Source organism: Saccostrea echinata, unplaced genomic scaffold (genome assembly GCF_033153115.1).
Source record: "Saccostrea echinata isolate AGI-Se365-2 ecotype Australia unplaced genomic scaffold, CSIRO_AGI_Sech_v1 ptg000009l, whole genome shotgun sequence".
NCBI lineage: Eukaryota > Metazoa > Mollusca > Bivalvia > Ostreida > Ostreidae > Saccostrea > Saccostrea echinata.
The window spans coordinates 45,545,385-45,554,379 of NW_026889758.1; the positions used below are offsets into that span (position 1 = coordinate 45,545,385).

At 34.7% G+C, this 8,995-nt stretch overlaps 1 long non-coding RNA gene across 1 annotated transcript; it reads left to right on the top strand.

Annotated features, from left to right (window-relative positions):
- Positions 1–215: 215 nt before the first annotated feature.
- On the top strand, positions 216–6,714 carry LOC133183808 (uncharacterized). The gene is made up of 4 exons (XR_009720732.1): positions 216–589; positions 5,182–5,628; positions 5,763–5,849; positions 5,957–6,714. It is a non-coding gene; the product is annotated as an uncharacterized LOC133183808 (long non-coding RNA).
- The last annotated feature ends 2,281 nt before the right edge of the window (positions 6,715–8,995 follow it).

An 8,995-nucleotide genomic window follows, 5' to 3' on the forward strand; every position in this document is an offset into this window, starting at 1 on the left:
GTTATGAGTTTTAGTTATTTGTTATGAGTTTTAGTTATTTGTCATTGTTATGTCAGTATAATTAAGGTATTTGTTATTGGTATGTAAGTATTAGGTATTTGTTAATGGTATGTCAGTATTAGTTATTTGTTATTGGTATGTATATTAGTATTAGTTATTTATTGATGGTATCAGTATTAAGCATGTTTCTAATGTTCTTTGTTGTATTTTGCAGTGATATCTATATTTCAGTTTTGATTGAAAAAGACAACAGGACATGGTGGAAATGGAATATGCATGTCTGATGGACAGTCAATCTCTAAGATGTGGAAACAGCAGCTGCACTCAACAGAACTTGGTGAAAACAACTGGAGGTGCAAGGCTGATAGATGTTGATCTTCCAAGATGTGGAAACAGCAGCTGGAACCAACAGGACTTGGTGGAAACAACTGGAGGAGACATGCCTGGTGGACGTTGACTTCTAAGATGTGGAAACAGCAGCTGCGGCCAACAGGACTTGGTGGAAACAAATGGAGGAGGACAAGCCTGATGGATGTTACCTCCCCCCCCCTTTCAAGACATTTCACAGCAGATAACTGACACTGATCAGGTATGTGACATAATCATGATCCAAGATTACAAGTATCTTATTAATAAAAAGTTCCAAATTACAATGGCTATAATTTAGAATAAATTAACATATCTTAGCTAACCATAATATTTTCCAAGGGTTTGTTAAGAATTTCACTGGGGATTCCAAAAAACTTTGCTATATCCGTGAATCTGCTATATCCGTGTACGTATTAAATGAGTTTTACTGAACACGGCATCAGAATTTAATTGGAAGTAGCTTTGCTTAGCATGATTCATATGGAGCTAATGCAAAATAATTCTCTTTAAATTTTCCAAGTGAATGTGGTTCAAGTTGAATTCGCAGTAACTTGCATTTTATTGGAATTAAACCACCTGTGTGAACAGGGCATAAATTGTGTAGATTCTGTCAGACGTGTGAGGAAACAATTTTTCATATTTAAACTATACATTTTTTGGTGAACAAAAACATGGAGCAAAGACCCACTATCTCTTAAAAATGCACTTTTATGACACAACATTTGTATCTTTCTGAGAAATATTCGGAGACCATTTAGTTAAGAGTCGTATCACAAACATGATCTAAATGCCGCTATTCATCAAGAGTTGTGTAGCTTAGTGGTTAGCATGTTAATCTCAAATGCAATTGATACCTAGGATTTTTATTGCTAGGATTAGAAACCCACAAATACCACGCTATTTTTTAGCTCTACTGGTCAGAGACCAGAAGAGCTTATGCGATAGTAAGGTGTCCGTCGTCCGTCCGTCTGTCTGTCTGTCTGTCTGTCTGTCTGTCTGTCTGTCTGTCTGTAAACAATTTTTCAAAACGCTACTCCTCCTACAGTTTTGGTCCGATTTCAATATAACTTGGCACACAAGTAGACTACACTAAGATACATAATTTAGTGCATCGGTTTTTGATTTCGATGGACGGTGTTGCCATGGTTACTAAAAATAGAAATTTCTGTGAAATTCCTTTAAAATGCTACTCCTCCTACAGTTTTGGTCCGATTTCAATATAACTTGGCACACAAGTAGACTACACTAAGATACATAATTTAGTGCATTGGTTTTTGATTTCGATGGACGGTGTTGCCATGGTTACTAAAAATAGAAATTTCTGTGAAATTCCTTTAAAACGCTACTCCTCCTACAGTTTTGGTCCGATTTCAATATAACTTGGCACACAAGTAGACTACACTAAGATACATAATTTAGTGCATCGGTTTTTGATTTCGATGGACGGTGTTGCCATGGTTACTAAAAATAGAAATTTCTGTGAAATTCCTTTAAAACGCTACTCCTCCTACAGTTTTGGTCCGATTTCAATATAACTTGGCACACAAGTAGACTACACTAAGATACATAATTTAGTGCATCGGTTTTTGATTTCGATGGACGGTGTTGCCATGGTTACTAAAAATAGAAATTTCTGTGAAATTCCTTTAAAACGCTACTCCTCCTACAGTTTTGGTCCGATTTCAATATAACTTGGCACACAAGTAGACTACACTAAGATACATAATTAAGTGCATTGGTTTTTGATTTCGATGGACGGTGTTGCCATGGTTACTAAAAATAGAAATTTCTGTGAAATTCCTTTAAAACACTACTCCTGCTACAGTTTTAGTCTGCTTCTAATATAATTAGGCATACAAGAAGACTATACTAAGATACATAATTTATTGCATTGGTTTTTGAATTCGATGAACAGTGTTGCCATGGTTACTTAAAATAGAAATTTCTGTGAAATTCCTTTAAAACGTTACTCCTCCTACAATTTTGGTCTGATTTCAATCTAATTTGGCACACAGTTAGAATACACTACGATACATAATATGTATTTCTGTTTTTTTTATTTGGGTGAATGGTGTTGTCATGGTTACCGGTACTAAAGATAGAAATTTCCGTGAAATACTTTCAAAACGCTACTACTCCTAGTTTTCATTTGATTTCAATATAACTTGTCACAAAAGTAGACTACATTAAGATACATAATTCTATTTATTGTTGCATGTTGCAATGTTTCAAATCCAAGTGCTACTTTTCTTTTGTTATACAAACAGACCAGTAGAGCTACAGTCTCATCAGAGACTTCTGGTTATTGAATTCTATAGACAACAGCCGACTGCTTACTGCTTTTTTTAGGTCACCTGAGTCACTTGTGTGTTAACATTTGAACATTTTTAGCTTCTTCTCTGAAACCGCTTAACCAATTTCAACCAAATTTGGCATATAGCATCTATGGGTGAAGGGGAACAAAAATTTTGAATTTCATGGTCCCTGCCCCCCTGGGGCCTGAGGGGTGGGGCTAAAACCACCAAAAATAATGCAATCTTTAAAAATCTTCTTCTTTACTCCTGGACATAAGAAAGAAGAAAATAGCTTAAATCATTGCTGGAAATGTCTATATATGATAAGAAAAAAGTATGACCAGATACACTAACTGTCCATTTGGCAGCTAGGTTAATTGGGCTACATGGAAAAAACAATTCAATATGCTACGTTTGTACAATATGAAATTCAGTGTTTACTAGGCTAATTGTATTCGGCGCGTCGGCGCGCTCGCGCAACAGATTTTGTTTATAAAATAAATTATCGCTTATACAATATTGTTAGCATCAGGCTCGATATCATAAATAATCAAAGTACTTAGAAGTACAGAGAGCCGGGCTCATTTACAGAGAAGTGAACAAGTCCGTTTTACATGAAACATACATTGTAATTACAGATGAATAACAACAAGACACTGGAAGAATATGTAACACAAAAATATATTTATGACATATAGTATAAATAAAAAATGTTTAAAAAATAAAATAAAATGCAGTTTGAATTTACATTGATGCAGCAAGGTCAAACGTTTATACACAGACGGGTCCTCAGCGGGGAGTTTTGCATAAAGGTGTGCATCGGGTCACATGCTCCCCGCATTAGTGTAAGCCTGGTAACACAAACTTTATCTATAGAATGTGAGGCTGGCAGACTTGATGAAATTACCTATAGCATCTTTTAAACAAATAATTTATTGAAGAAAAGGGGAGAAAGTATATTATCAATTTTTTTTTTTTTTTTTTTTTAGAGAATTTCTTAGTTAAATTAAATTTGTTTAATTAAGTGTTTGTATTGCTTCAAAGGTGGTTGAGCATACGTACTATATTCTTACTCATATTTAATTTGGCGGTGAGGAAGCGGTATTTCCGGTTGAACACCGTAACATAAACCGGCTATTGCTCTACGAGCAATGCGCTCGGCTAAAAAGAGAAAGTTTCATAGATGGAATTTTGTTTTTGAAGCTTCAACATCACTTGTTTGCACAGGGTCCGTTCGCCTTATTTATATTGCAGAAAGTTGAATAATTAACCAATGGATTTTTTAAATAAATTATATGTACATTGGTACATAAATTGCACACGGGAGACAACAGACGAATGCATGTGGTCACACTATACCGGTAATTTATACCTGTACTAATCAAAGACTCAGCAGACCAACAGAAATTAACATCTCAGTCCTTTAATTGAACATAACGCAGATTGTATGATCCCCTAAATTACAGTGACATTATTAAGTGTAATTAAATCAATTAAGCATGTAAAGAGCATAAATTTCAAATTTGAATTACTTCATTAAGATTACGGTTAATAAAAAAAAATACTGTAGCAACATTTGAAAAAAACACCAAGTAAAATATTTAATAAAATTAATAATAAATATTGATATTTACTATAGTATATACTGTATATATAATAGGGCGAACGAGATATAGGGCGAACAAGAATAATGGCGAACGGACCCTGCGGTAAATTTTTGTTATACATAAAGAAAATTTATAAAAACCAAAGCACTAAATATTTTTAAATGCTATACATGTATATAGTTAATGTCTAGGGTCATTACGTAATACCGGTAAATTTTTGTTATACATAAAGGAAATTTATAAAAACCAAAGCACTAAATATTTTTAAATGCTATACATGTATATAGTTAATGTTTGGAGAGAGAGAGAGAGAGAGAGAGAGAGAAATCGAAAGTATAGGCCAACTCAAAAAATTGGGGTATATTTCGGATTACTCTAGCACAAATTGTGGTAAGGCATGCATGGATCAAATGGGATCCGGATCCCTGGAAAATTCAAATTTATTTGAACTGATATAGTAAAATTACTAAAGCTTTGCCTCGGACCTCTTCCCCTTGCGATTTGAGCCAACACCTCCTAGGGAAAAATTTCTGGATCCACCCAACAAAAAAATACAATCGGGCTCGGGCTGTCGACTTGAATATAACCGATAATGCTTAAATTATAAAGAAAATCGATGTCATTTGAGTGTTTTAATGCAGGGAGAAAATACTTTTGTGATATCGGGTTGAGATGGACGCGCTTGCGCGCCGACGCGCCGAATACAATTAGCCGTTTACTACTGTCCTTGTCAATCTAACCTGGAACTAAAGATGCTTGATATATGTATGAAAGCAGAAGAAATCCCACGTTCAAAACCATTTTCATTTTTGTGTAACTTTGAAAGAAAGAGAATGGAATTGTTTGATATGTGCATGAATGCATACCCTGACTTCGGAAATTACCTTAATTACTTTTACTTTCATTTTCAGATGTTTTTGCGAACATGACTGCATTTTGCTGGAAAACGAATCTGACATATGCCATGTGCACCTTGAGATTTTAACCAGATAGAGAAAAACTTGATGAGCTTTCACTTAAGGGGTGTCCCATCCTTCAATGAAAATTAGGGGAGAAGCTGTGTGAGAAAACATTAACATTGTCATCTGTAGGAATTAAATGTATTTGTGGACTTATAGTACCCAGACTGATGGATGTTGATCCTCTAAAATGTGGAAATGAGCTTAGACTACACCAAACAGGAATTGGTGGAAAAACCAGGAAAAGACAAGACTGATGGATGTTGATCCTCTAAGATGTGGAAATGAACAGCCACAGTCAGACAGGAATTGGTGGAAGCAACTAGAAAAGACGAGACTGATGGATGATGACCTTCCCAACAGCAAGACTTATCCCTGTGGAGAACTGTCACTGATCAGGTATGTGACTTAATCAATGATCCAACATCTTAGCTAGAGCATTATAATATTTCACTTAGATATATATCTGTTAATATTCTTTTATTAATTTCTGTTTATACTTAGATGCTGAAGTATTAACTTCTATGTTATAGTGTGCTTTGATGACAGTACCCAGTAGGAGACTCAGATAAAGTCATGTGGATGTGCTTGACATTATGAATGACAAGGAGCCGTAACTGGTATGGAAATAAGTAACCCAAGTATGCCATTCTGTAAGACTCTCTTCTTCATTTTACTTCATTGATCCTATTGGTTAATTATACCTTTTTTTCTCATTCATTGACAGAATAAAAGTATTGAAGAGGCATATCCTTGTGATTGCATGTGGAGAAAGACAAAGATAGATGACCATGTAGAATTAGCCAGATTATTTGGCATACACAAGCACATCCAGTTTACAATGTTATAATCCAAAACAATTTTTTTGAAACATTTGTTTTGGAAATGGGTGTCTGAGTTGTAAGAGGGTATGGGGTCGCCCACTCAGACACGTGGGTTTTCTCCGGGGGCTCCGGTTTCCTCCCACACTGACCCCATTCTTTTTCTCTGTGCCAATGTAAATATCTTTTATTATCTATTGTTTTGCTCTAATGTTATTTTATGTAATTTGTTATATTTTATATTATAAAATGTTTAGATGAAGTAGTTGAAAGCTAGTTGTTAAGTAGACCTTGTCGATACCCTGGGGCATTACTGGTTGGAACTTCGTGGATCCTTGGCCGCTACGGTTGCCAGGCTGGCCTGGGGAGGAGGGGTTGAAAATGCAACTAGTTGTAGGCTGCTTTGTCTTTAATAATCTGTTTTCATTTGATCTAAAATCAAAAAATCATATATGTTGCAGATATAATGATTGTTAAATATTAAATTAGTATTCCTGGAATGTACAAATTCTGTCAGCTACTGTACCAGTAATAATTTGTATAGTCAACTCCGATTATTAGCTTATTGTGAAATTGAAAGCATTATATACTGACTAAATCTTCAGTAAAAGTAATTGATTATAAATTTTGATGTGAAATTATTATTTGTATTTAATAATGTAAAGTAATGGGATTTGAACATGTTAAATTGTGATCTGTTAATGTTAAATTGTGATTTTTGAATGTCAAATTGTACATGATTTGTTTATGTAAAATAGTGATTAGTGAATGTGAATTTAATGTCTGATTTCATTGTGCAAAAAAAAGAAAACCAAACAAAAAAAAAAGCCAGGAAAAAAACAAGAAAAGACAAAAAAAAGAAAGAAAAGAAAAGAAAGAAAAAAACATAGTAACAAAAAAAAAAAAGAAAGAAAGAAAGAAAACAAAGAAAAACAGATTTGAAAGAAAAAATATATATATAAAGGAGCAAAACAAAAAGGCACAAAACTTTTAATGCTGCCTGCTTGAATTAACATATTTGCATGTTTTTTCAAGCAGAAGGTTCCAAGCCCTTAAAAGCAGAGGAGAAGTTTTGGTATCTTATGACATATTGACATTACTGAATGTATGCCAAAGAAGATGGGCAGACAATGACAAGCAGAATACCTACAGTGCAGCAAACATGAAGGTAAAAAATTAAATCTCAATTATAACAAAATTTTCTTTGATATTTCATCTAACATAGTATACTTTATGTAAAATCTCTACAATTTCCAAAAATTTCACAAAGATTGAAATTATTTGCTTATAAAATAGCATACACACACTAAAGAGGTCAAAAAGGATCATTATCTCATACTAATTATTACACGACTTTTCGATATGAATGGATATTTGCTTCATTTTTTGAAAGTTTGTCCTCAAAGTTTGCATTAAACTATACATTTTTTGGTGAACAAAAACATGGAGCAAAGACCCACTGTCTCTTAAAAATACACTTTTATGACACAACATTTGTATCTTTCTGAGAATATATTCGGAGACCATTTAGTTAAGAGTCATATCACAAACATGATCTAAATGCCGCTATTCATCAAGAGTTGTGTAGCATAGTGGTTAGCATGTTAATCTCAAATGCAATTGATACCTAGGATTTTTATTGCTAGGATTAGAAACCCACAAATACCACGCTATTTTTTATTGAATTCTATAGACAACAGCCGACTGCTCACTGCTTTTTTTAGGTCACCTGAGTCACTTGTGTGTTAACATTTGAACATTTTTAGCTTCTTCTCTGAAACCGCTTAACCAATTTCAACCAAATTTGGCATATAGCATCTATGGGTGAAGGGGAACAAAAATTTTGAATTTCATGGTCCCTGCCCCCCTGGGGCCTGAGGGGTGGGGCTAAAACCACCAAAAATAATGCAATCTTTAAAAATCTTCTTCTTTACTCCTGGACATCAAGCAGTCAAACTGTTGGCATCATTGTAATAAGCATTGAGCCCTCTACCAAAATTGTGAAATTCATGGCTCCAGGGTCAGGGGTTCTGGCCCCAGGGTGGGGCTATATATATCATATAGTGAAAGTGCATTATTTCTTTGAAAATCTTCTTCTCTGCTCCTGGGTATTAAATTAAGTAACTAAGTACGTAGTTATGAAGAGCAAGAGTACTTCCTCCAAAATTGTGAATTTCATGGCCCCAGGGTCAGGGGTTCTGGTGTTAGGACTGGGCTTTATTGATTATATAGTGAAAATACATTAATTTTTTGAAAATTTTCTTCTCTGCTCCTGAGTATTAAATAAAATAACTAAGCACATAGTTATGATGAGCAAGAGTGCCTCTTCCAAAATTGTCAAATTCATGGCCCCAGGGTCGGGGTTCTGGTGTTAGGGCGGGGCTCTATAGATTATATAGTGGAAAAACATTAATTCTTTGAAAATCTTCTCTGCTCCTGGGTATTAAATTAAGTAACTAAGTACATAGTTATGATGAGCAAAAATGTCTTTTCGAAAATTGTGAATTTCAGGCCCCAGGGTCAGGGGTTCTGGTGTTAGGGCTGGGCTCTATTGATTATATAGTGAAAATGCATTAATTCTTTGAAAATCTTCTTCTCTGCTCCAGGATATTTAATAAAGTAACTAGTAAGTACATAGTTATGATAAGCAAGAGTACTTCCTCCAAAATCGTGAAATTCATGGCCCCAGGGTCAGGGGTTCTGGTGTTAGGGCGGGGCTCTATCGACTATATAGTGAAAATGCATTAATTCTTTGAAAATCTTCTCTGCTCCTGGGCATTAAAGTGATAAATTAAGTACAGTTGAACTTCGGTATCTCGAGCACGGATATCACGAATACCATGGATATGTCGAAGTGATTTTGAAGTCCCAACTGCATATTACTAAAGTATTTTACCCTGGATATCTCGAATCCTCGGTTATCTCGAAGTATTTTCTCAGTCCCT